This window comes from Ambystoma mexicanum, chromosome 6q (assembly GCF_040938575.1).
Source record: "Ambystoma mexicanum isolate Mex_15411 chromosome 6q, UKY_AmexF1_1, whole genome shotgun sequence".
NCBI classification, from domain to species: domain Eukaryota; kingdom Metazoa; phylum Chordata; class Amphibia; order Caudata; family Ambystomatidae; genus Ambystoma; species Ambystoma mexicanum.
Window position 1 is genome coordinate 450,749,711 of NC_090937.1, and position 26,765 is coordinate 450,776,475.

General features: G+C 44.6%; 1 pseudogene; it reads right to left on the minus strand.

Annotated features, from left to right (window-relative positions):
* Positions 1-14,618: 14,618 nt before the first annotated feature.
* LOC138515235 (exocyst complex component 7-like) overlaps positions 14,619-26,765 on the minus strand; it is a 50,164-nt pseudogene continuing 38,017 nt past the window's right edge.

A 26,765-nucleotide genomic window follows, 5' to 3' on the forward strand; every position in this document is an offset into this window, starting at 1 on the left:
TTCAAACTTGGGGGGTTGGTAATCCTTTCAGGACAGCCAGCCTCCCAGTTTGAACTGGATTCTGACACTCAGGCTGGAAGACAAAGGACTGCAGAGTTTTGGACTCCTCCTTTGCTTCCTGCATTCACAGACACTCTGGAGCCTGGGTGGGGAGTCTACAGGACTCCCGCTGAAGATAAAAATCAATTTCCCACCCTGGAGGTCAGAGGAAGGAACAAAAAAGATCTAGGAACACTACAATGTTAAAAAAAAGACAGGCGCCATTTGGAAAAATGAGCATCCAACGGTGCCTTTAACGGGGCTGTGCAGTAAAGGTGCACCGAATGAATAAAAAGGTTCACTGCCATCACCCATTAAAGGTAAGTTTATCCTTGTAGCATAAATGTTACATTTAAAATGTGAAAGGGGATTCTCAGTATCTCCCAGCACTCCACATAAAGTGGGGGGTTCTGGTCTCACCTAAAATGTAAAAGGGGTCCAAAGATCCTTTCTACCCTTGGGAACTGTAGTTCTCACAAGTTTAGCCAGAGAAAGTTAAAAGAGGTGCCCACCCAGCAACAATAGTCACTTATTGCCAAAATGTTTTCAAAGAGGATAACTTTTTAAACCCACTATGGATAGTCTTAAAAATGACACCCATAAAAAGAGTAAAAGGTTCTGTGAGTGTGGGAAATGGTTCCCACTCACACAGGTATAATGAAAAATAATCCACCAGTAAAAGTAAAAATTTCTGGGGTTTACACAGGTCAAGAAGATTTATCATTGCTATGAAAATCTTACCTAACAATGGGGGAACCTGTGTAATGGTGGGTGATGAGTAGGAATCCTACAGGGTCTCAACATAACCTATAACAAAGGCCTGTTTGTTCCCTGCGTGTGAAATCCTATTTCAAAAGCTCCGAGTAACTGGACAGTTTAATCACCCATTCATTCCCAGCAAATGTGTGGTGCCCAATTGTCTTGGAGAACAGCAATCGTAATTTAATTACCATGTCCTGCCAAGTGGAGCAGCTTTTTTTACTTTACATGCACAGCTTGGGCTCCCTCTAAATTAAAATGAATGTCAGAGCCCGGAGGAGTATTTAAATTAAGACTCTATCTAAACCACAATAAACAGATTTCGCTCTGTCGTCTACTTCATGGATTTGGCTACCATTCAAAAGCAGTGGTGGTAAAACTCTCTGTAAATGTACATAAACAGAATACTCTGATTGGCATTTTGGAGCCTAACGGCACCTTTCACATTTCTTATTTATGATGTTGACTCCTGTGTCCCTATCCTGCTGATCATTATGAGTGAGCGATAGCATGTTGGTGTGTGCAGTGTGCACGAGGACTTAGAAAATGGTGTCTGAGTGATATGATTGAATGTTTTATGCGTTTGTCAGCTCGGGGTTGGGCTCGAGTATGTGAGGCGACAGGTGGGCGTCTTCTGTCCTACTATGCAACTGAAGTCATGATGAAAATGTTTTCAGAATAAAGGCATTATCTCTGGTATCAATGGCTCCAGAGCCATCCAGTGTTCAGTAGGGTCAGTTAGCAGAGGATGCCTCCCATTTCTATGTTTAATTGGACTCACATTTTAGAGTTATGTTGACAATAAGGTAGCAGGGTACTTTTGTGTATTCCAAGTCAGTTTGTGTAGTCCGAGTAGGTTGTGTATTTCTGACTTGTGGATGTTGAAGATGTTTATTGGGCATGAGTCTGTGTAGAGTGGGCATTTGAATTGCTTGTGTTCTCATATGATGGCGCTTGTAGTGCATGTCCATAGGGCTGAGCCTTGAGGAGCCTGAATAACTCGGGCATGTTGAAGTTATGGGTTTAGGTTGTCCTCTTATTTCATGATAGGAGGGCAAACGTGAGCATTTGGGTGCACAAAACCATCTACTTCCTTGGTGTTTGGCACTGCATGCGTGGTGTGTTTTTTGGGCTCTTCTCTTTTTTAGTTATATGCATGGAATTGCTCTCTGCGATGTATCATTGAGTTGGGTGCTTGCATCTCTTCTCTCTCTGTGCCATGGGATGTTTGGGTTTTCTTGTCCCATTTTCAAGAATGCGTGTGTGTTTAGTGAATAGTGTATCTTTTGTGTGTGTGTGTAATGATGAAAGATCTGTTGAGCCTTGAGACTGAGTTGTTGACTGAGTGTGTTTTTTGTGGCTGCATTATTCATAACAGAAGAACAGGCCTAGGGTCTTGTTCCCTTATCCTGTTGGCCATCACGAGTAAGAAGTAGAGTGTTGGTCTATGCAGTATACATGAGAGCTCAGGGTGTGTTGGGTGAGTTATTTCAATTAATATTCCATGTGTATGTCAGTGCTGGGCTAAGCTATAGTATGTGAGTTGGCAGGGTTGTGTCTCCTGCCTTTATATGCATCTGTGCGGATGGGCCCTTAATCACCTTAAGGGTGATCATCATAGTAGGGGAAATCTTAGTTGTGTAACTTGCTATTTGATTCTGTGTGCCTCTGAAGTTTAACTTCCCCCAGACACCTTCTTTACGTTCTGTATCATTTTTTTGGTATAATCCGTCCTAAATAAGGGGCTTGATCCCACGCTACCGGTTCACAATGCAATTAAGGCCTAGCAAGTTACACAACTAAGATTTCCCCTACTATGAAGATGACATTAGCAGGTGGCATTTTGCGGCTCTAAGTACCCTGTCAGGAATATTAATCTTGTTTGAGAAGTATAAGAAGCAGGCCTTGAGAACGACTTGATTGTTGAAACACGTGTCGGCTGACAGAATTTCTTAATAAATCGAGCAAAACATTGTTGTTGTGATCAATGACTGCAAATGTACATGTCATAGTATACTTAACAATAGTACGTATCAACATTTCTAGGGGTAGCGCATTAGTGCGGGTCACCACATACAATTAATGACCTTCTTACTAGCTGACACATTCTTCTTTCTGTCAAGAATGTCCCTGCTACTTAAAATTCATGTGCAGCAGCTAACCACAGAGATTAGAATGACTGATTTACTATTTTTTCTGCCATAAGAAAACCTGAGAAAGTCAGTTTAAAAGTCAAACATGCATTTTGCAAGGGTCCCAAATACCACGGTTTGTGCAAAGCACCCCGTTGTGTGGATTGTGTTCATGTTGCATTTGCAGTTTTAATATTGTATCTTTCTATGTGCGTGAAGATCTTCTATGTATACATTCTAAACAAAAGTAACATATCCCATCCATAATTAACTGCACTTAATACATATGGATTTGCAACATTGCGCCCCGTTTGCTTCCATCCTCCCGTCATCAATACAGCGCACACAACAGGAATCTCTCCTAATGATGGGGACCCTCCCTGACCACCCTAACACATCTGAACTCCTGATGCAAATATCTTAACAATAAAGCCATTTGATTTGTATCCTGGCCTGCTCCATCATGACTGGCTAGCACAGGGATTACACCTTATTATGCAGCTATGGCAGTCATGCCTTTCATAAGTACAAGCTTGTGGCCCACACAACGTAAGCTTGTATTATCAGCCGTAACAGGGAGCTGAATATATCTTCTGCTTTAGTTATGTCTGTACAGTGGCCTAGATGGCAATGGTCATTAATAAATAGCACATATTTGTGTCCATACCCCATACAGCTGACCTCTGCGTTGTGAGTAACTCATCACCTTTCTGCTTGGTTGTGTGCAGGTTCAAGTGTTTAATGGAAGTGAATGTTGGCTTTGGTAAAAGCTTGGCCATGGATGTCATCCTGGCCAAAGCTGCTATGTACCTGCTAATTGAAAAGCTCCTCACTCTCTACACATACAAGTCGAGTTCTGGCAAGATGACAGGCTGTAATTGGTAGTTACTTCGTATATTCTCATGGCATGTACAGCAGATTCTCATTTCTAAGTCCATCCTCAATGCCTCAGTTTATTCTAATTGGACATGCACTCATCTTTTTCCCTATGTCATTGATCCAGCAAAACATTTAAACTATTATAAACAAGACTTAGCATTTACCAGAGATCGCGATTAGTTCATGTACATTCCTCTGGCTGAAATAGTGCAGAGAGTTTGCAGCTTATCTTGCAATCCATGTGTCACTCAGTATGTCTCTCCAGGCACTTACAATTTGATCCAGATCTAGAGGCATCTGAACAAGCACATACCAAAGCATAGCATTGTGTTCACATTGTTCAGTGCTAATGCCATGACTCCATACAAAGGCAAGAAAATCAACATTCCAAGCTCTTAAGGAAACAGATGGAGTCTTCTGTTGAATTTGCATGGGTTAAGAAACTTATTGCATCAGAATGAGGGCAATTTGAGTGTCTGAGGGTGATTTCGATTTGCGCAACAAAGCACTGTTGACAGCACTAGAATGAAGCTCAAAACAGCACCAGAAGGAGAGTCTATGATACATTAAGAGAGGATCTGTGTGTTTGCCCTGAACTCCCGTCCACCAACTTCCTCCTACCACTGGCCCCTCACATGGAGAACAACCTGCCGATACCCTATCAATGATTCCATTCCTCCGAATTGCCACTCCTGCACTTAACTGCCACACCCGTCTTCCTTCATGGAGTGCTCTGCCTAGCCTAAAACCTCTCCTGCTGCACCCCAACCTCAACTCCTGCACCTCTACCCACCTTCCCATAAGCCTAATATAATTGGGTGTTTCACTCCCCTTCCTAGGTGCTAGGCAGAATCATGTGCAGTGCCCTTTGGGAACACCACACACAATTAAGACTACAAGTGTAAGTACAATTTCACCTTTGGTACAAGCCTGTACTACACAGTAAAGTGGTAGTGATTGCTGAGCAGCCAGACTTAGCTCAAGAGTAATGTGAGCAGTACAAGAAGTTACACAAAGGACAGCAATTACTATGGTTCAAACAAACACTGATTCAAGGTTTCTTAGTAAAAGAATATACATTTATTTACACCATCAGTTATAAAACAGTTCACTATCATAAAGCAGCAGAAAGAAATCACAGTCTTAATATACTACAACAACACTCAATCAATTCTGGACAAGTTAAGCTCAAAATGAAGTGTGAGCAAAATGGCACTCCAGCAATTTAAAAGGGACAAAAGACAAGGTTACTCAAAATCAACAACACCAACAAGTTATAGGCAGGGCAAGCTAGAAAAGGGTACTACAACTAGGATTCAAGTAAATAGGTCTGGGCCAATGTTAATGGTTCAGAGTCTTTGCAGAGGATCACACAGTTAAAAGTAGTTTGCGGTTACGTCTTTGCCAAGAGTTCAGAACGAAGTTGGTCAGAGGAAAAGCCATTCAAAGGAGAAGAGAAGGACAAGCCTTTGGAGAGGCAAAAGATTTCAAGCACTTTCAACGTGGTCAGACGGAACGAACGACCGAATTTGCACCGTACCTTAAAAGAAGAAGAATGCTGTAGCTGAGGCAGTTGTTCCTGGCAGTTCCTGCAGGCTCACGGTCCCTGAAGCTTCATTCATGGTGACAAGAAGGAGGACAGCTGGAGGGTCTTGCACTGCCCAGGGATGAAGCCAGCAGTGGAGCAAAATGGCAAATAAAATGCGCACTCCTTAAAACCCAAACTGGTTCTCTTTCCACTGGCTATCCTATCTACTGTAGCGAAGCACAGCTAATTCGACCAGGATGAGGACTGGTGTCTGGTGTTTGGCGAGCTGGTTGTCCCCACCAGGCTCAATCGAAGAAGATTCCTTGTGGATCTCCACTGTCGTTGAAGTTTCAGGCGATTCAGACCTGCAGCAGGGCTTCACCGGGTGTCCAGTAGTTGCAGCAGTCACCTTCCTTCAGCTTCTCGTTGGTTCTCTCGCTCCAGTGGTGACTCTGCCTTCCAGTCCCAAAGACTGCCTTTTTATGCACCAAATCCCCCATTCACACAGCCTGGCTGTCAATCGCACAGCAGGGTGGCTGTCCTGGCAGGGCAGCCACCTAACCAATCAAACAAGAGTCTGACTAGGGTCTCCAAAGAGACCCTGTGCAGGGGGCCTCAAACCCTTCCCTCACATCCAGCCCACCCAGACACTCAGGTGCCAAAGGACGGTGAATAAAGGAACAAAACCTGGTTTTGCGTGCAGAGTAAAACACTAGAAAGACCTTTACTAAACGATATGGCGAAACAACTCAACCAGAACCAAGTTACAATAAAAGTGGATTACTGGGTTTGAGTTTGAGGATACTACCATAGCCTCTAAATGTACCGAGGCTATTTTCATAGTCCGGGGTAGAGTAAAAATGATAGATAACACTGCCACCAGCCAAATCTAAGAGTAAGGGGAACATACTAATGTTCCATGAGAATCAGACAAAGGGGGATAACTATTAACCCCTCCAGTACTCTATTGGAAGATAGGTTGTACTGGGTCTGTAAATTTAAAAACACTAGTAAAGTCAGTGGCAACTTTACATGTTCTGGGAGACAGTATTCAGTCCCAGAAAATGGCATTTAAAGTGGAAAGTCTGAAAAAGACAACCCTGTGTCACTGCACTGAAGGTGCTGTGTGGCATTCCGTAAAAGGATGAGGTTTATGGAGTGGGTGAGACTCCATAGCCCATGAGTAAATGTACAACACATTGAAAATGAAAAGTTCAAAGCCCAAAAATATAGCAAAAGAGCTGGAGGGTTCTAAGGTAGAGGGAATTTAGCACTTGTGTGATTAATCTCCCTGACACTAGGTGATCTGTTTACCTCCTCCAGTTGACCCCACATGGACTCGTGACACCGCCTCCTCCTGCCACCTATCCTGAAGCCCCTCCTGAACCCGAGTCAACAATACTAGTGATGGACTGTGTTGACGCTTGATTCTCCCAGTCTGCTTATCAAAGAATGCAGCGTTCCAGGGCTCACCATTATTGTTCATGCAGTCGCAGGTAGTCATCGAAAGAGGCAAAATCCAAAACAGAATTGTCCCTCATGGCAAATGGCACCTTCTAATTACAGCACTTGCCATTCTAGGGCCATTTGTCATGGAAAGGGCACTGATTTGAGTCATGCATCAGGAAAAGGGCAACTAGACTGGGAGTTAGCTACTACTACCCTGGTGCTCCCTTTTCAGGTAGGGGCTCTTGACAGTTGCTCTATTTTTGGCAGGAAAGCTACATGAACCACTCCCTGGCATCCAGGCCTGGCTTGGAAAGGAAGATTCTCCTATGCCACAGCCACAGTGCCACTGTTCACCTGTTGGGAATGCAATTCAGGTACACAAGTGCTTTGTTGGTCCTTGACTCCTCACAGCTTTGGAGTTCATGATTGCAGAGCCGTTTACGGGGCGCGAGTTGGTTTTTTCTGGGATCAAGACTTGAGACCCTGAATACTGTGAGAGTTTGAACTGTGCAATCATATGAAAAGGTAAGTGACGTGCATACCTGCAATTCCATGTACAGGGCTCTAGAGCTTGGCTTGGTCACCTACGGGAAATGAAAGAAAGCCTCCAGTAAGTGGGAAATCCAACTGATGGCATTGATATGTGACTGTTGGCGTGAGTCTGAACCTCTGTGTTGTTTGCTAACATTGTCACTGTGAGCCCCTGTAGGCCAGTGCCGCTAACCAAGAGGGCAGGTCTGGGTGTTACACAGAAGAAAACATTCCCCTCCCAGGAGTGATCCTTTCCAAATCCCTTGCCCTGCGAGTCATCTCTTAAGCCATGGGCATAAAGTGAGGTAGATGTTGTTCAGAGGGATTCATGACAGTCCTGCCCAGAGCACAAGGTACGGTAAGAGTAGTTATTTTTGAGTTAGGACAGCAAAAAGGACATGTGCAGCTACACACCAACTTTCAGTCTCGGGGGATAGCCAGGAGGCATCACACTTGCCTTGGCAGTAAGACGACACTGAGCAACACAGGTTCGATCCCCGGTTTCGATCCCTGGTCCATGCTTAGAAACCTCTAACCTCTGGGTATTCAGCACTTTATAAATAATCAATTACAATAACGCAGTCTGAAAAACAATATCACATTATGTTATTACTGGGGATTTATAGCAAACTTACTAGTCGATTTCGCCCACTCAATGCACTGGATTCGGGGATCGAACCCATAGTACATTGCATTGTTGTTAGGATGAACTGCCGTCCTAACGTAGCTCTTTCATGGGTGAAACATAATGCGACAAGAAGATTAATTTTCAAATGTATTAGGGGGCAAACATCTTGCTTAGAACAGATCAAGGAACAACGTCGATTGAACGTTTCAGATATAGAGATGATGGAGTGAGGGAGAAGTCTTTTGCAACGTAAATACCTAACAGCACTACCAGTGTGAGGGAGGTCCATGAGAAGGGAGGTCCTACGGGGAGGAACAATACTGGCCAGGTAAGCGCCCCTGCCCATTATTGTGAGGTAGAAACTTCAACGCCAGAATGCATAGAGTTGGGAGCTTAAAGCCGACTACGCTTGGAATACTTTACGGCAATCAGTCTTCGTCAGGTTCCGAATATGCAGCCTGATTGGTCTATGTCTTACACAAAAGGCAACTGTGTTTGCAAACATGCTGTCAGAAACCTCCTCTAGGGAATTCAATGTAATAGGCTACAAATGAATGTGACCAACCTGCATTTCATTGGTTACATGTTGTGTTTTGGTCAATTTACTAAAATCCAAGAAGAAATCCTGTGCAGGTGATCTATTTCTTTATTTATTTATTTATTAGCATTTATAGAGTGCGCATCAGCCCTGAGGCATTGTGGTGCTGAATACCTGAATATCTTTGATACAGTACATGGCAACTTACCAGCGGATTCTGTAAATAATATTTGGGCAGAGGGTGATGACCAGTGAGATATTATATAAAATATGTAGCAGTGCATGGCATATCATATGCCGATCTAGTGCTCTTCACGCTCTCTCACTCTTCACTCTCCCTCGCTTTTTCTCCAGCTCTCTCCCTCACTATCACGTTTTGTCTTACTCTATCTCTGCATCTCTGTATGTGGTGAGAGTCACATTGTCAGGTACACTTTCTCTGCTCTCTCAGTCAGTGCGGTTGTATACACTCTCATTGTGTCTCCCCCTGTTGGTGTGGTAGTAACCAATGAAGGCATGACAAATTAAACATTGTTTTGGTGCTCACTGAGGAAAGGAATCATTGGTTTTAATCTGAGCACAAACATTTCCAAGAAGGAAGGATGTTTTGAATGACAAAACAGTGTTTATTCTCAGCTAAAGAAGCTACAAAAAGAACTGTTTTAATTATACTAGCACTTTTTTTGAGGTTTTTCAGTGTTCATTTCAAATGATCACTTCCAGTATTTGTTCTCATAATAAGAAGGTTACGCTTGTTTTACTAAGCAAATTCTATCATCAAACCTAGAATACCCATATAAAATAGTTTTCTGATAGAATATGGTACACTTGATACACTCCTATTGTGCCTTACTGAAACATTGTGTGAGATAGGGGTCAAATAGTACTAATGAAGGTTCCAGGCTGCTTTGCATAGCAACGACATTTGGAAACAAAAGAATGTCCACAGATCTTTATATTTGACAAATATATCTGAAATAAAGGGGAATATATGGTTCAGTCACTAAGTACATACTGCACACTGGGCTTGGAGCTCATTTCCTTTTTTACAACACTAAATCTAACATTAAAGTGTTTGTAACCATTATCTAGATATGCTCAGAAACCTCAGGATTTGGATCTGTGCATAGGCTAGCTGTGATACCTGTCACTCCATTGGGATCCAAAGGATGTCTATCTTTTTTCTGGAAATTAATCTCAGAAGAAGGGAGTCAGAGAGAGTGATCTGGGTCTCCAGGTGAGAATGTATACTATCCAGTTTACAATGCACAGGCATCTCTAGAGAGTTATATCTATGGTCGATTGCACCCCCTTTATGTTACATAGATAGTGCAAAAGACACCAGTGAGATATTGTCAAAAAAAGGAATGTGATAAAAGGCTGGTCTCCTTCATACCGTCACAAAACCACGTGATGACTTACAGTATCTTTTGCATTAAGAGCCTGCACTCTCTTCATCAGGTGGACTTTCTGACAACTCTTTGAACTTACTGGTGAGTCAGACCGTGGCAGGGTCCTATTTGGCCTGTCCTGGGACCCTCAAAAAGGACTCTGATTACATATATCCAAGTAGAGGTTGGCCTGGTGACCTGGCCAGCATAAGCCAAAACGAGGGCACTCAATGTTTCACTAAAGAAAATGACCAGCCTGCATAAAAAAATGTTTTCCATGCCAAATTAAAAGATGACAATTTCTTGAAGTTTGTTTCAATCAATGTGGAATTGAGGCTATTGTAAGTTGCACTGCAGTACATCCTGAAGATGCATTGGGCCTGATTTACAAAGCATTTTTCAATAAAATTGCACCATCGTAAAACATTTTTGTAAATTATGCACATAGACTAAGTAGAATTTGTAACATTCTGAATCAAACAGAAACTCTGAGACAATTATATGCTGAGTGTCAGAGACTGAGGTGAGCACACAAATGTTCAGTGGAATTGTTCATACACAGAACTGTTTGTACTCTGAGCAGTTCTGGCGTCTAATCTTAGAAGGTAGAAACAATGCGGGAATCAGTGCAATAAATGTCCAGGTGTATTTTACTACTTTTTTATTTTAATGATTTCTCGTTTAGACATGGCTGTTAAAGTGTATGTAAACAATTGTAATACTTGTATTAAATAAATAAATACAGAAGTAAATAACGAGGGGTACTGCAAAGCAGCATTAAACTACATTGGCACAGAGACCAGGGCAAAAACACATAAGCAGAGTTTTCTGTAGGTCGAAATTGTGAACAGTTAGAAGTTCTTCTGACAGTCGGAATCTAGGTGTATCTGGTCAGCTCGATTTGTGTTACAGCGCAATGATAGCAGTTCCGAATATTTGGCCCAACACACAAATGCAAGTGTGTGCTGGAGGTTGAACGTGAGGTGCATTGACAGACCTGTGTGTGAGGTGCATTGACAGACCTGTGTGTGGTATCCAATATTAGAATGGCAGAGTGGGCTGCTGGTCAGGAGTCAGTTGCATTGGCAGAGCAGGCACACATATGGCAGTGCTGTACCATAATGAAAAAGTAGAAGCTGTTGCGGTTCAGGACTGAGATGCTGTGATAGAATATTTTGTGGGTCTGCATATAGGTATAACATTGACTCTGCATTGTCGGAATGAGGTGCATTGTCAAAGTTGTACGTGGGCATTAATGTAATTGTTGATGCATCCTGACCGAGCTATCCGAAGGTCTGAGTCACGTAGTAACTGGTTTCGCGGCACTATTGAGGTGCCCTGGAAGAGCCTTTTTGTAGACTCAGTACACAAACATAGAGGTGATGTAGGGTAGGATTGTGAAAGAGGGTATGCCCAGACATGGTTCCCTTGCTCGCTGCACCATAGGAAACCAAGCTGCACCTCACTGAGGAGGCCCAACAAGGCCGAAACATGTCTGGGGTTGCTTGTGTTTCCATGCAGAGGGGACCTGGTTTAGCAGTTTGGGCTGGGCTGCTACCATTGGTGGCAGTACCTGACTGATTTGCATATGGCTAGACCCCTTTTGCAATGGCGCAGATGTGCTAAAAACGGTGGTGTGGAAAGTTGCCCAGAGCAAAGCCAGTGGTTCGGCTTCATTCAAAACCTTCCACCCATCATTTTTTTGGTTATAGTTATTCCCACTATATGAGAGAGGGTATCCCCAGACGTGGGTCCCTTGCTCGCTGCACCATAGGGAACCAAGCTGCACCTCACTGAGGAGGCCCAACAAGGTTGAAACATGTCTGGGGTTGCTTGTGTTTCTGTGCATCGGAGACCTGGCTTAGCAGTTTGGGCTGGGCTGCTACCATTGGTGGCAGTACCTGACTGATTTGCATATGGCTGGACCCTTTTTTGCAATGGCGCAGACAGGCTAAGAAGTGGAAAGTTGCCCAGAGCATAGCCAGTGGTTCGGGTTCCTTCAAAACCTTCCACCCATCACTTTTGTGGTTATAGGGTAGGATTGAAGTACATTATCACAGTTGTTTGCACTTCGCTATGTTGACATTCTGCTCATAAGGATTTAAGTACATCTCCAACTCTACCTAGTGCACATATATCCATGTGCATATTTGTGTATTACAAAATGTTCTTGTGGTACAGAAGCTTAATTTATTGACTTTTTTAAAGCTTGTTATATATGGTGGATAGGAGGGTTTTCCTAATGCCACGAGTTTCAGCAGTTCTCCCTCACTATATAACCAGGGTTGGGCTGAAATCATTAAATTTCGCTCCGCCCGCCGCAGAAGCGGAATCTGTAAAAGTTCGATCCGTTTCGCCCCAATCCACTGTTCCGCAACCCGCAAGTAACAAAAAGAGCAGTACAAGGTTTCTTGTGCCATTGCTCAAACCCAATTTGAATCTGAATGAGCCGAACAAAGTTTCTTGAGCCACTGCGCGCACCTAGCACGGATCGAAAAGAGCAGCACAAAGTTTCTCGTGAAGCTGCGCGAACCTAGCACAAATTGAAACGAGAGGAACAAAGTTTCTCGTGCCGCTGTGAAAACCTAGTATGGCAGAAACATAATGCCAATTTCATGGAATGGGCGGAAGTAGATGCCAGTATAAATTTTTGAATTTTTCACTTTGCGGATGGAACATTCGCTCACCCCTTTCTATAACTTGCCATCATGCACCGCCTCAGGCAACAGAAATTCTCTTGCAGAACGAAAACACAAAGTGATATCTTTACTGTATGAAGAAAACAAGTCAAAATGAAGCACTCCATTTATATGTGATAAGTGTATTAAGTAATTTAATGCAGGCCATGTCTATATCCGTTTTAAAGTGTGTGGTATTATGCAGGTGCTGTGTATCCCGTGTGACAGTCTTTGCAAGGTCTGTAAGGGTGTGCTATCCTGAGCTTTTCTTTATTTTTGCAGTGCAAAATGATGTTGGTTTTCTCTCTCAGAAAGTGAGCTCTGCTAAACAGGACTCATGTTTCACTGCTAAAAGAATAGTGTGCATATGTGTACTGTTTGCTGGATTCTATCTTCTGACACAACTGCAGTTGCAATGTGATTTGGCAATATAGCAATTACAGAGTAAGATGTTCCGTCCTGAAATGGCCTGCTGGAACCCATTAATTCCAATAGCCATGGTCCCCCTATGAGTCAAAATATATTTAACAGTGTATCCCATGGCCTAGTGGCAGGACTTTGGTTGAATATAAATTTAAAACGATATCTAATTTGATCCAGTGGACTCATACAAATACAATTATAACTGCAAAACTCATATGATGTCATTTTATTGTCAACTGGTTTCCATTGATAATTGCAGCTTCCATAACCCTTTCAGTATTGATGCCTGGGGCTGGAAGTTTCACCCACAACAGATGTTGGGTTCAGAACTGGATTCCCCTTTATTCTCTGCTGGAAGGCGTGGCTTCTTCCCAGGAAGCCATGACATACCCCAGGGGCGGGTGCAGGGTGGGAGCTAGATACTTCATGGGGCTCTCTGCAAGACAATGGGGAAGTCAAACCAGGGGGATAATTACTGGAGTCATATTGAATTCAGGCAGACAAGAGAGGGGGAAGTATAGTATAGGGATAAAGGAATCTGTACACTGGAAGAAGGGTCCCACCATTTCCCAGACAGTCAGATAGCACAGCGAGCTGAGCGCTCGTTTCTGACATTTGTGCATTATCTGTTGCGCAGGTTCGAATCCTGCTGGGACCAACTCTTCCTTTTGGGGTTCATAAATGATGTACCAAGCGGTGGGTAACAATATCAACTGTTACTACAGCACTTTGATGCCCTTGGGTAAGCTAGAACTATATAAAGAAATGGTATTATTATTTTATACATTCCTAGACCATCCTTCCTTCCTGTGACCTCTCCTATTTTTTTGCAGACAAGGCACTCTGGGAGCAGACGTCAGAAGGCAAAATCCTTGTTACAGGTGCAAGGATTGTCCCCTTACTAAAGGATTTGAATATAGCAATCTTCTGTGACAAGAATAGTATATGAGGGGGTGAGATCATCCCTTTAATGGAACCATCTTGACATTTTCTTTGACTCATCTTGAAACATTTGCTGGAACCTTGCTAGTGTAAAGACTGGCCAAAGTCCTCAGCAATTGGGATGAGGATACACATTTTGCAAGGAGGGTGCAGACCTTCTCCCTAACCACTTCATTGGGACATTTGAAGGATATGTATTTGAAAATGCCTAACTCCAGATGGACACTGGTACTCGGCCCACTGCCCGCTGAAGTGGCAAGCCCTGAAGGTGTCCCAGGCAATCTTCTGTGGTGGGGAGGGCAGAACACAGACTCGCCTTTCCTAAGAAACCCTGTGGTGGGTCGTAGAGCAACCAAGGAACATAATAAGCTGTGCATGGCTCCCTCTGTTGTCTTGAGCTGATTTGAGCCATTCAAAGTACTCCACATGCTTTTGAGCCTCTGTGAATACCTATGGATCTCATCTGTGTGCTTTTGAGCTGCACCAATCCGTACCTTGCATGCCTGTCTCAAGCGTCTTCAAGCTTCCTACTGTTACTGCTTGACAAACTGGGTTGCGTCCTTGGAATCAGTCAAGCCAGCTCCCAGCTGAAGTCGACTCACTGCTTCCTGCGTCAAGACCCAGTTGAACCTTTCAACCTCATGGATTTGAGCATCGCTGCTTGCTCCAATCTTCTTTGAGACTTGAGCCATTGCAGCGTGCTAATTTGCACCATGTTGCTGAAGCCCGCTCAACCAGATGGACCAACTCGAACCCGATCGAAGGCACTGGAAAGCATCAAAATACCCTGCTTGATGCTGTGTAGCTACAAAGAAACAAAAAAAAAACAATATGTAACAGTGGTTCTGACACACTGGCCTGGTTTTCTGGGCCCTATTGACATTTAAGACCCCACTTTATATCTTAAAGGACATATTCCTGAACTAGTTTGATTTATCTACAATAATGTACCCATCATTTACTGTGTGTTTCATTACAGGGGTAGGTTGTTAGCGTTTTGAATACGTTTTCTGTCCTTTTAGTTTAGTTAATGAGACTAATTTCTATAGAACATTGAATGGACATGTCTTTTACTTAAGTACTTAGTATTGTTGTTTGGATGCTTCTTTGCTGGATCAGACCCTCTTGAAGAGTATAGCCTGCCCTCTGGCCATGTTACCTTAAAGAGCCAATAGAGTTATACCATTCTGAGATCACTGCTGGATTTGTAGTAGTGTTGGGTTCAGTTGGAGTTTACAAAACACTACTCAGCCCTGTACCGTTGCAGAACAGTAGTCATTTCCTCACATGTTGTCCCCAGATCCAGCATTGTCCCATATCAGTGAAGACACATACATTTAGTAACAACTGTGTTCAGTCAGATAACGTTTCTGTGAAATGGATCCTCGATATTTGAGGCTTAATGGCTTTTTAGAAAGCATTTGCTACTTTGCTCAATGAGTTCATTTGATACTCTTTTCTTTATCCAGCAGGCAGACAGTGCGTTGTCGGAACTCAATTCTTATAACATATAATAGTGGACTGGTGATGTATTATATTCTTATTACAGGTGTATAGTCATCTCCCGACGTGCCTGTTATGGAAATGATTTATGGGAGGAGGCTGAACCTGCCAAGCTCACTAGTGGGTGGGCAGCCTCCGCTTTGGGGGCTTCTTTTACCATTCCAAAGCGAGGAGAGTGTCACATTGGAGTCAGACATTGCTGGCTCAGGGAACCTGCAGAAAGCACAGTGCTCAAGGTGCTGGGGTTGGCGTGATGTTCTATGAAGCCCCAGTCCTCCTTTAACAGATTCGCACTGTGTGGAGAAGATGGCAGTCACATGCAATGTGCCATAAGTGGATTTGTTGTGGCACAATATCAGGGGAATCTGTGGAAGGGGTGCAGGTGAAGTAGCTTTGTGAGTGCACTGATTGGGGTGGTGAAGTAGCGTGGCTGTGGAGACTTGTGGCATTCATTCTTGGTAGCATATCTGGGGCTCACAGGTCCAGCCTGGGCGCTGGGCGTGTAACTGGAGCTGCCATCTCTGAGAGGTGTATGTCACCCTTTGGAGGCATGGGGACCTGAACTGTGAGCATCGTGGCCCAGAGAGCCAGAGAAAGTAGCCAAAGATGTGCCTAGTCTTAGTTTTCCATCAGCAAATCATCCTCGAGTGCTTGACATTCCTGATCGGTAAGTGGAAAAGATCTCTGTGGTACGTAGTTGGGGAAAAGGAGGCCGCATTGCGCCATCTGAAAATTGATGTAGCCCAGTCAGTGCCTAGAGGTCCCACGAGGACATTGGAGCAGGCACTGGTGTGGAAACGTAGGAAGCATTGTAACTGGGTGGAACCCTATTGCATAGCAAAGAGAGTTTTGATAAAAAATGTTTCCAGAAGTTAACTCTTCCATGAAGCATGGAACAGGAGAGCTGCCTGATGTTTACCCGAGAGCCTTGGGCATCACAGGGGGTCATTAATATGTCTGGAAACCATTGTGGCTCAGGAAGGACTTTGTGGGAAGTTCTGACAGGGCTGTTGAAGGTGGTTGGGGTGCTGTAAATGAACTGGGGTGCTGGTTTGCACTTTATGACCTGGACTAAGTGCTGTCAAATTACCATGTTTATCTGCTGTGAAGTGCTCTATTGATGTTAGTTTGGGGAAAAGGTTGGGCCTTTGCTGAAGTGTTATTCTCTAAAGGAGATCTACAATGTGCTTTATTGAGGCCCTTTATTATACCCCTCCTCGACCTCTTTCCGGTCTTCCTGGTGGTAGGGGTGGTACAAGACGGGACTCAATGAGGACAAGTATGGAGAGTAGTAAAATATAACATGAGAGTTGTAGGGGAAGAGCTGCTCCATTTGCAAAACTGATTTATTTTAATTGTACACTAATGGGAATGAGCAAGTTATCTGGAATGTAACGGTGTATTAAAAACTAGTTAATTGCCTGCTGTTAGTATTTCTCAGTGTTCATTTAACTGTCTAGAGAAAAACACAAATAGTGTGCAGTGTTGTCTATAAGCATTGCAAGCAATACATGGTGAAGAGAGCAGTTACATGAAACACTGAACATTGGAGACCAGGGGGTGATCACAGTTTTGAAAAGCATGTTAAGGGTAACACAGTTTTGCTCCATGCATCTCTGTATAAGTGCATGCAAGCAGTCCAGGAGGGGGAAGCGTCTTGATCCCCTGAGAGGCGTGTGGTGACCACATTGCACTCACCCAGCTCAGTGCCAAACAGAAATCATAGCCCACATCTCTAAAAAGCATTACATAATAATACAAATAATCTCTACCTCATTAAAATGCATGACATTGGATAAATGCACCAGGAAGCTAGTCAGTAAAAATATGATGGCTTTGCTTGCAAATGGTTGTGGTCACAAGCGTTGGATGTTGAGAAAGACTTTTTTTTTTTTAATTAAAGAATTTGCCACCCGAAAGTCGTGAAATGTGACCTCCATTGTTGAACTAATGTTAACAAATGCACTTTCCATTTCATGGACAGAAAGAAGCTACCCTCAATGCAGTCCAAGTGATGGTGTTATGTGTACTGTTAGTAGCCCTCTGGCGGAGTCTCCAATACTGGAGCCTTGCGGGTGAGAGAAACCAGACGCATGTGATTGAGCAAGACCGAGCTGGATCACACATTTAGAGAGCAAATGCAGTATCACAATATCGGTTTTGTGTGTATTAAAGAACTCAATTTGTTCCAACTCTATAAGACAATGAGAGTCTGTGGTTTGGTACATCTGACAATACATCTAAAATAGTAGCTTGTTTTAAAATGACAAGACACATATTTTCTAAGAATGTACTTGAAGAGAATTGAATCTTAATTGTAGGTTTGGATTCCTTTAGCACTTTACGGGGCTTTTACAGATTGTAGAAAAGGGGTGTAAAAGGAGAATCATGCATGTCAGAAGCCTCTGGGCCCACTTTTGCATCACCAACCCGCTGAAAAGACAATTGATTCAGAGCATTTGGTGATGAATGGTCCAAATCCACCTGGTAAGCACCCTCCACTTGTGATGTGTAATCCTCATATTGACAGATCCAACAATGACTCTCCATCATTCGAGGCAAGAGCCGATTTTACCTTTTTCTTAAGAAAGGGAATTAAAGCACCATCCTTGCCAGGCTTTTATGGGGCCAACAGAGGTGTAGACCTATTACAAGTGCCTTTAATTTCATGGTTCTGTTTCCCTTTTTTTTTTCCATGGCTGCACTCGCCAGTTCAGTTTGAAGGTTAAGTGAAAAGGTTTCCGCTCCCTTGTCGGCTTGGGTAACCACATTTGAAGATGTTTTTACTGCTCTTAGAAATGTTGGTTCTTTTAGTAGATATATTCTTTACATGTTTTGTTTTTTCGTGTCTGGGAGGGTTACGTTTCTTTCCTTCCCTTTTGTTTTTGTTAATGGAGGTGGCAGAGAGCCGTGCTCAAAGTTTTGTAGAGATTTGCGGCTTAACTCGATCCTCTGTAGTTATGTCAACACTATTGTTATTTGTCTTGGGGGTAACATAGTTCTGGATGAATGGCTCTTGTGTCTGGGGTACAGAAGATGGTGAAGCCCCAAGGAATGCCACATCCTCGGGATCTCTGTTTCTTCTAAACACAGACATATGACTCTGGTGTCCTTAGCCTGTATGAGACCTTCCAAAAAACGAATTTTGGAACTGATTGATGCCAAGATAGCTTTATTGTCTCTCATGACATGACTAATATTATCATCCAGGTGTATCATGGAATTGAGTACAAAATTTAGGGTGGATGAGGTATTGGCACCCATCCGGGGCTCAGCTGGTGGTGAAGATAGGCCGTTTATGCTTCTCAGACTGCAGTCCTCCCCATTACCAAGGACCGAGGCAGAGTTAGTGCTTCTTAACTGGTTATCCCTTAATAAGAGTAGAACCGTGTATGTGGGGTCAAAGGTAGAATCCCAAAAATGATCAGCGACATCCCCAGATGAAAGAGGACCATGAATGTCATCAACAACTTTTAAGGAGAAAGACGATCCCCGTCCGCACCACTTGGCCTGGGTGCCGCCGGGCTTTCAGGCTCAAGATTGACAGGTCTTAGTACTTTTAGCGGTGTGGGTGCTGGGAAGTAATTTCTTGAAAAATCAGCATGGGAGGGGCTAGGGACTGGATCCACTGATGCATGAAAAAGATGGCTATAACCATGGTTCCCTTAAAACCATGTGATTTTGATGTTTGAGGACGAAGTACAGGGTGAGGGTCCCTGGCCGGCATCCGCATCACCTGATCAGCAATATTTCTTTGGAGGTAAGTGCGGGCCAAATGATCCCCCTGGCTGCATAATGCATATATTCAAAGAGAGAAAGAAACGCACCACAGCTAGTCCATTGCTTGGAGCCAGCCCGCTGCTGTTGAATTTCACACAGATGTTCTATCAAACATGCCACCATCTTAGTCATTCTGTGGTATGTTGCTTACCAACTGTAACAGAGGTTGACTGCATCGGGACTGGAATCCCAGCCTGGCCCGGACTGCCCCGACTACATTCTGCAGTTGGACTCTGTCTTTGGCACTCTGCGCCAAGCCGAATGTTATGACTTCGGATTGTGTCACGCTGTGAGTCTTCCTCCTGGCAACAGTGGCAATGTGCTACCCAGGCTGTACTGTGCAATTGAACTTCAACTTGTGGCTTTCGTGCCAAGCAGAGTCTTGCTACTTCAGCTCGTTTCACGCTGTTGAGTCTTCCTCCCAGCAATAGTCGCAAATGCTGTACTCTGCTTTGCACAGATTAACGATAAAACAACCTTCTAATAAATGTATGCTACCACCACCTTGCTTTATCTGCTTGAGCCATGCTTGATTCGCTAAAATACAAACAGGAAACCCCAAGACCACATCACATTGACTCTGAAGGCTCTGCAATGACTCCCCTTGAAAGGGAGTATCAACTTTAAATCTCTTTACATTATGCACCGGACGTTCACTGGAATCAGGCCCTCTTACTTCAAACCCTACAGCAAGAGATACAAACCCCCACAGGAACTAAGATTGAGTACAGGCTGAAGGATATGTATGTCAACCTTCAGGAAATAGAGGCTAGGAAATTGGTCTTTTGGTTCAGGCGGTGCACCTCTATGGAATAATCCTGCTATTAACATCAAGATCGAGAAAAACAATATGGAATTCAGAAATCTGTCAAAAACCTATTTGTTTAGACTTGTATGCCACTCTGACTGCCCCTCACTTTAAACTACTAATACTACTTTAAACTACTAAGAGGGATATGGCAACTGCACAGATGGTCTGACCCTTTGTGCTGAACTGTGATACTGCTGGGTGAGTGCCCTCCCGCCAACACACACTCCTGACTTCATGCTGATTCATGAGATTGCTACTTTGTCATATCTCTTGCCCTTGTGTAGTACTAGGTGCCCTAGCACCTTGCACTTATCCTTTCACCCTTCCCCTCTGAACCATCCCTTTTTATTTGCCCTCTCCCTCCCTTCAGCTTTAGCAAAGCATAGATAAGGTTAAGACGAATTCTCTATGGCGTTTCAGAAAATGAATTTGCTTGATAACTTTCGAATGTTTGCATGAAAAAGAGTAATATTTCGAATTTGAAAAAAGATGTACACCAACCATACGTTCAGCAACCACGCGACCTGTACGCACACCAGTCATAACCACGACCATCATATGCAATTTCCCTGACTGCGTACACATCACAAAAATACACTCCAGCAAAGAAATACATAATTCAAACAACAATATAGAGCCAAGATTATTATGACCACACACAACATATGGACACATAAACTCAAGCAAAATACACACTCAGACCCACTGAGTACACATTACAAACATACACTCAAACATTATCATAACCACACACAGAATACACACTCACCCATTATCATGAGGTAACAATATGCAGCCAACATTATCATGACCACACACAGCATACAAACTCACCCGATTGTCATGACCACACACAACAAACCCACTCACCACAAGGAAAAACCTTGTTCATACACAACTCACACAAACTCACACAAACACAACATACACACCCACCCAGCATATACATTCCAACATAGACTCAAGCACTCAAGCAAGGAATTAGAGAAGTCACACACAACACTCACAAAACATTCGCACCCACCCACATTGTGTATGCATTCCAACATACGCTCATGCAAAGGAAATACTTACACTCAAGCAAGTAAATACAGACCAGTTTATTATTTAATAAAAAATAACAATACTGTATACAAAAACAAAAGAAAAGCTTCCCCTTACTGCAAAATATAAAATAGTCCTTCAACAATATTAGCTCAAAAATAAATGATTCCCCTCATTACTAAAATGAACTCCATTAATCCTATAATTACAGTCAATGTGACCTTTAATGTTCCGGGGAAAAATAAAATGTATGGCATGTTGAACTGAAAATGTATATATACATCTATTTACAGTGCTGCACGCTCATTTCATTTTGCAATGGTTTGCACCTCCACGCATCCAAATTGTGCGTGATGCCAAGGAGGACAATAAAATGTATTTCCTGGAAACAATCCTGCTAGGGGTACCAAATATGTTTTAATGTCAAAACATAGTCCTGTTTCTCTTCGATAGCCCAAATCATTGCCACCAGCGTGTATTGCAATTAAGTCTGTTTTTTTGCCACTGTCATAATACACAACACGTTTCTCAATTATTTCTCTCCACTAGCCACCACGATAGCCATGTCATTCCATGTTTAAATTTGGAAAAGGTGAAACAGTGACCCCTCACCTTACGTAATGTTCCAGGCAGAACACCCAGGAGTCACCTATGATTGACACATTTTTTCCTTACATTTGTAAAAAAAGAAACCTCTTTTCATCGGCGTAATTACAAATAAGTGAAATTGAAACTACCAAAACAATACACATACAAGCGCATGCATAATGAAGGATGCATGAATTAAAATACACATTCGAGCATGCAAAACTGAAACTAATAATTTGCATAACATACAAAACACCATATGTACATGCATGTCTAACATACAATACGCATGCTTCAATATACAAACATGGTGCGCATTGTGACGTATCTGGACTATTCCTCCCTTCTCCCCAGCTGGGAGTCACCCGCTTTGAGGCTAGGGAGGTGAATCTGCTAAGCAAGCCTCTCCCGGGGGTCAAGGACTCCCATTCCTGTAAAGACCCATTCCTGTAAGGAACTCCCTGTCCAGAATACATTGGGTCTCATTACGGGTTTGGCTGTGCGGGAGAAAAGTGGAGGTAATACCGTCTACCTCCATTTTTTCTGCACTGCCAAACTACAAGTTTGCCAGTATTAACTCCGGCCGTATTACCACATAGTAATACCAATGATTTTTTAAGGTAAAGTGGAGGGGTTACCTCCAGCTTTAAGCTGGAGGTAACCCCTCCACTTTACCTCCATAAATCTCTGGTATTACCCTTCGGTAACACTGCCGGAGGTAATACCAGCAAAATTCCCCAAAGCAGTCCTATGGACTCCATTAAATGGGGATTTACACTGATAAATGCCCACTTGTAATCAAGTGGTATTACCTACAGTGGTAATACCGCCTGACCAAGTGGCGGTATCGGTAATTCCATTTGCCGGTATTCCTGCAGATTAAAGCTGGAATATCGGAAAACTCATACAAACTGCCTACATGGGAAAGACTGTTCTTTTTTCTGTTTTTTTTAAATAGTGATATTTTTCAATCTCTTTAGCTTCAGGTTATGCTGGATCTCGTTTGAACTCGACAGTCAAAGATGAACGTCAAACCCCTTTTATGTGTAATGACGTACATAAAACGATGAGGAACTTGTAATGGAGAAGAGAGAATCCTATGCAGAGGCAAACCTTTGACGGGAGGACATCTTGGAGCGGCAGAGCCATGCTAGATGGCAGAGCCGGAAGTAGTGTGGAGAACAAGCTGATCGCTGGCAAGACACTGGCAGGCTGGCATCCAGAACGGCAACGACATTGAAGTAAAGAGAGAGACAGAGACGGTGAAGAGACCGGTGGGGCTGAGGCCCGTTAACCGATGCCAAGACCAGACCACAGCAGAGAAATTGGATCCCTAATCTTCGCATGAGAAATACATAACTGCCGAGCAGGCCAGAGCAAGGCAAGCAAATGCTCTCAGAGAAGTTACACTGCTGAAAGGGGTGAGCAGTTGTATGTGAGAATGGAAAAATCAAAAATGTTACAGTAGCCCAGAAAACGCAAATGCATACGGGCACAGACCCAACTGAAGCCCTACTAAAGTGAGCATACCAGAGAGCCTCACCCCAGTACCCCTACTCAACTGTGCCCAGCCCCCTAACTTAAAGCAGCACCCGTGAACCCTCAATAGACTGCACCTTGCCCCTTTACTCAAGGCAGCACCCGTGTACTCCAGTGAAACTGCGCCTGGTTCCCCTAACACTAAGCAGCAACTGCGTACCCTGGCAGAACAGCGCCTGGTTACCCCTAACTAAAAGCAGCACCCGTGAACCCTGGAGAAACAACTCAAAGCAGCACCCATGAACCCTGGCAAAACTGCACCTGGCCCCGCTACCTCAAAGCAGCACCCTTGAACCCTGGAGAAACTGCACCTGGTCCCCCTAAATCAAAGCAGCACCTGTGAACCCCTGAGAAACTGCACTGGTCCCCCTAACTCAAAGAAGCACCAGCTCCCCTCCTCCCAGTACCTCACTGACCTCTGCCCCAAACCCAGACAGCACTAGCTAGTCTGCCCTCTTTCCAGTACCCTATTAACCTCTGCCCAACCCCAGGCTGCTTCTGCAAGCCCACCCTCCTTCGAGTACTGCACTCACCCCTGCTCCAACCCCCCAACTGCAGGCAGTACCTGCAACCCTGCGCGCCTTCCAGTACACCAGTGAGCCCCTGCCCCAACTCCCAACCCCAGGCAGCACCCGCAAGCCTGTCCTCCTTCCAGTACCCCAATGACCCCTGACCCAACCCCCAACCTGAGGCAGCACCCACCAGCTTGCCCCGCTTCCAGCCCCCATCTGATCCCTGCCCCAACCCCTCAACACCAGACAGCACCTACAAGCTCACCCTCCTTCCAGTACTCCATTGATTCATGCCCCATCCCCAGGCAGCACCCGCAAACCTGTCCTCCTTCCAGTACTCCACTGACCCCTGTCCCAATTGCACAACCCCAGGCCGCACCCGCAAGTCTGCCCTCCTTCCAGTCCAATGTGGAGCACCAAGCTAAACTCAACTCCTCTGGCATGCCTCCACCATAAAGTATACCTGTCAAATAACCTCCTCCAACATGAACACCTGGGAGCACTGTCGTTGAATCCGGGACAGTAGCCTCTTCCATGGCTCCCTGTTGGACCACACTCAGCTGCACATGAACAGGACATCATACTGTTGTACCAGCTACACTTTGGCCACTCAATGTACATGTGGCATAGGGCATGCGTGATGAATGTAGCCCACAGATCAACATTGAGGCCACATCCCTCCTCATCACCCACAATGAAAAATAGCCATGCTTGTGAATAAAGTGTGGGCACATCCACATTGACAAGCAAGTGCCAAAGGAACATCTAAACATCAGTGAAACAGAAAGGAACTCAATGTCCAATTTATATTTTATTTTATTTTACATTTGTAAGGCGCTTATACAGCAAGTAACTGCGCCCAATGAACTGAACTTCAAGTAGCAAATGGACAGAGGTGAATGAGCTGTCACCAGATACACCAAATATCTAAAACATGTGAAACATGTGGCAAGACACATGAAGAAGTGAGTACCCATCCCCAATGAGAGACCCTGAACACAATCATGAAACATCTCAGCCATCACCAAAAGCATCTTCACATTAAAACACACACACCAAAAAACTCACTCAACGAACACTGACACACCAACACTGAACAAGCAGTGCCCCTGAACATGAAATGGAATCAAACAACCAGCTTTTGCCACATCCAGACGTTTGATGGCCACTCCCCTAGATGTGAACCACAGCATACATGTTTCACACACCCATCCACGCCATGTACACAATTGACCAAATGCCTGTACTGCAAAGCACGGAAGTAGGCAAGAAACAGAAGTGCATGATAAAGATGACAAACATGTGAATCCCAAAGCATGTCACCTCTCGACATCCACAATAGACCACTCATGTTTATCGAACATGGATGCAACATCCATCACTCACATGGAGCAACCACACATGTCACCGAGCAAACATCAAAGTAACAACATGCCACACAGAGTGAGGCCTCAACCCACATGACAGCCATAGGACATACTCACTTGGAGAACATGGGCAAACAAAATCTGCACATGGACAAACAGACAGCAAAGCAGTGTGGCAGAAACATGATAGAAAACTTATATTAAAAACAAACTATGTAGAAAAAAAGGGGAAGGGAAAAATTGTCTATGGAAGAAAGAAAATGTACCAAATGAAACATACAACTAAAGAACTATTTACAACCGGCAGCAGGCTAGTCCGGTGTGATGTTGGATAATGCCTCGACCAAGGCGGATTACCCCTCTATCTCTGCCCCTGCAGGCAGGACTTGTTGTTGGCTGGATTCCCCCAGGATGGCGGCCCGCGCCATCGCCCACCGCTCCTCCACCCCGGCCCTGGCTATTGCAGCATCACAAGCCTGCTGCGTCTCCACCTCCTGCTGCCTCAAGTAGTCCATCTGTGCGGACACTAGAGCCTGCAGGCACCGGCGTGCCTTCTGCCTCACTTGTGCAAAATCTATGCATGTTTGTCTCCTCCTACTGCAAATGTCCTGCAGGATTTCCCTCCTAACAATCACTATCTGCTGCTGCCTGGCATTGCGTGTGCAGTGCAGGTACTCCCTCTGACTTGATGACAGTCTGTGTCAAGTGAGTACAGCAGCTGCACTGCCCTCAAGTGCTGTTGTATTTCCACTGCCTGTTCGCCTGTGGGCACCTGGGCAGGATCGGCGACTACCTCCCCTGCCATGGTATGGACTTCCACCTCGACCAGGGACTCCGGCACATTGCAAACTAGGCAATGGTGCATCTGGTGCAGTGGAGGCTGTGGGGGTAGCTGGCATGGAGGCCTCAGTGGAGGACAACTGGGGCACAGATGAGGAGGGGTCACTGTAGTGGTCAGCCCAATGAGACCACTAGAAAGAAGTGCTGCTGCCAATTGTGCCAACAGGCAGGCCATTTGCTTGTGATGCTGTAAAAACATCTCACGGGATGCTTGTACAGCATCACAAATCGAAGCCTGCCAACACAAGGCATCCATCAGCAGGTGCATCACCTCATCCCGGATGGCCTCATCTGCCGGAAGTGCGGCCTCATTCTGGGTAGAGGCATCGGTGAAGGTGGTCAGTGCTGCAGCAGATGGCCATGGGACAGGAGGCTGTGCCAACCCCTCTCCCGGGGACTGCAGATCCTCCTGTCTCAGGGCTAGGTGTGCAGCCTGCACACCACCTCGGTGCCCCCACCTGACCCTGTGGGCTGGGCTCCAATGGCCTCCTCCTCCTTCTCCTCCATCAACCCTGATGCCTCCAGAGAGGTCTCCATGCTCTGGGGCCCCTGTGTGGATACATCACCACCACTCTGTCCCACTGTTGCAAATGTCTCCCCCACAACAATGATATCCTGGGGCTCACCCTCAGCAGCCTTGCCCGATGACAATGATGCTACCCCAGCCACATCACCCTGTGAAGAGGTGGTCACAACATGGCATGGCTAGGGTGTGTGCCTAGGTCTGGAGGCCTTGTCCCTGGCTTTCCGCCCCACAGCACTGCTTCCACCCTATTAGCCAGCTGCATCAACTGTAGAAAAGGGAACAAAGAACATAAACATCAGTCAACAATGACAATGAATGTGTGGGATACACAATAGCAA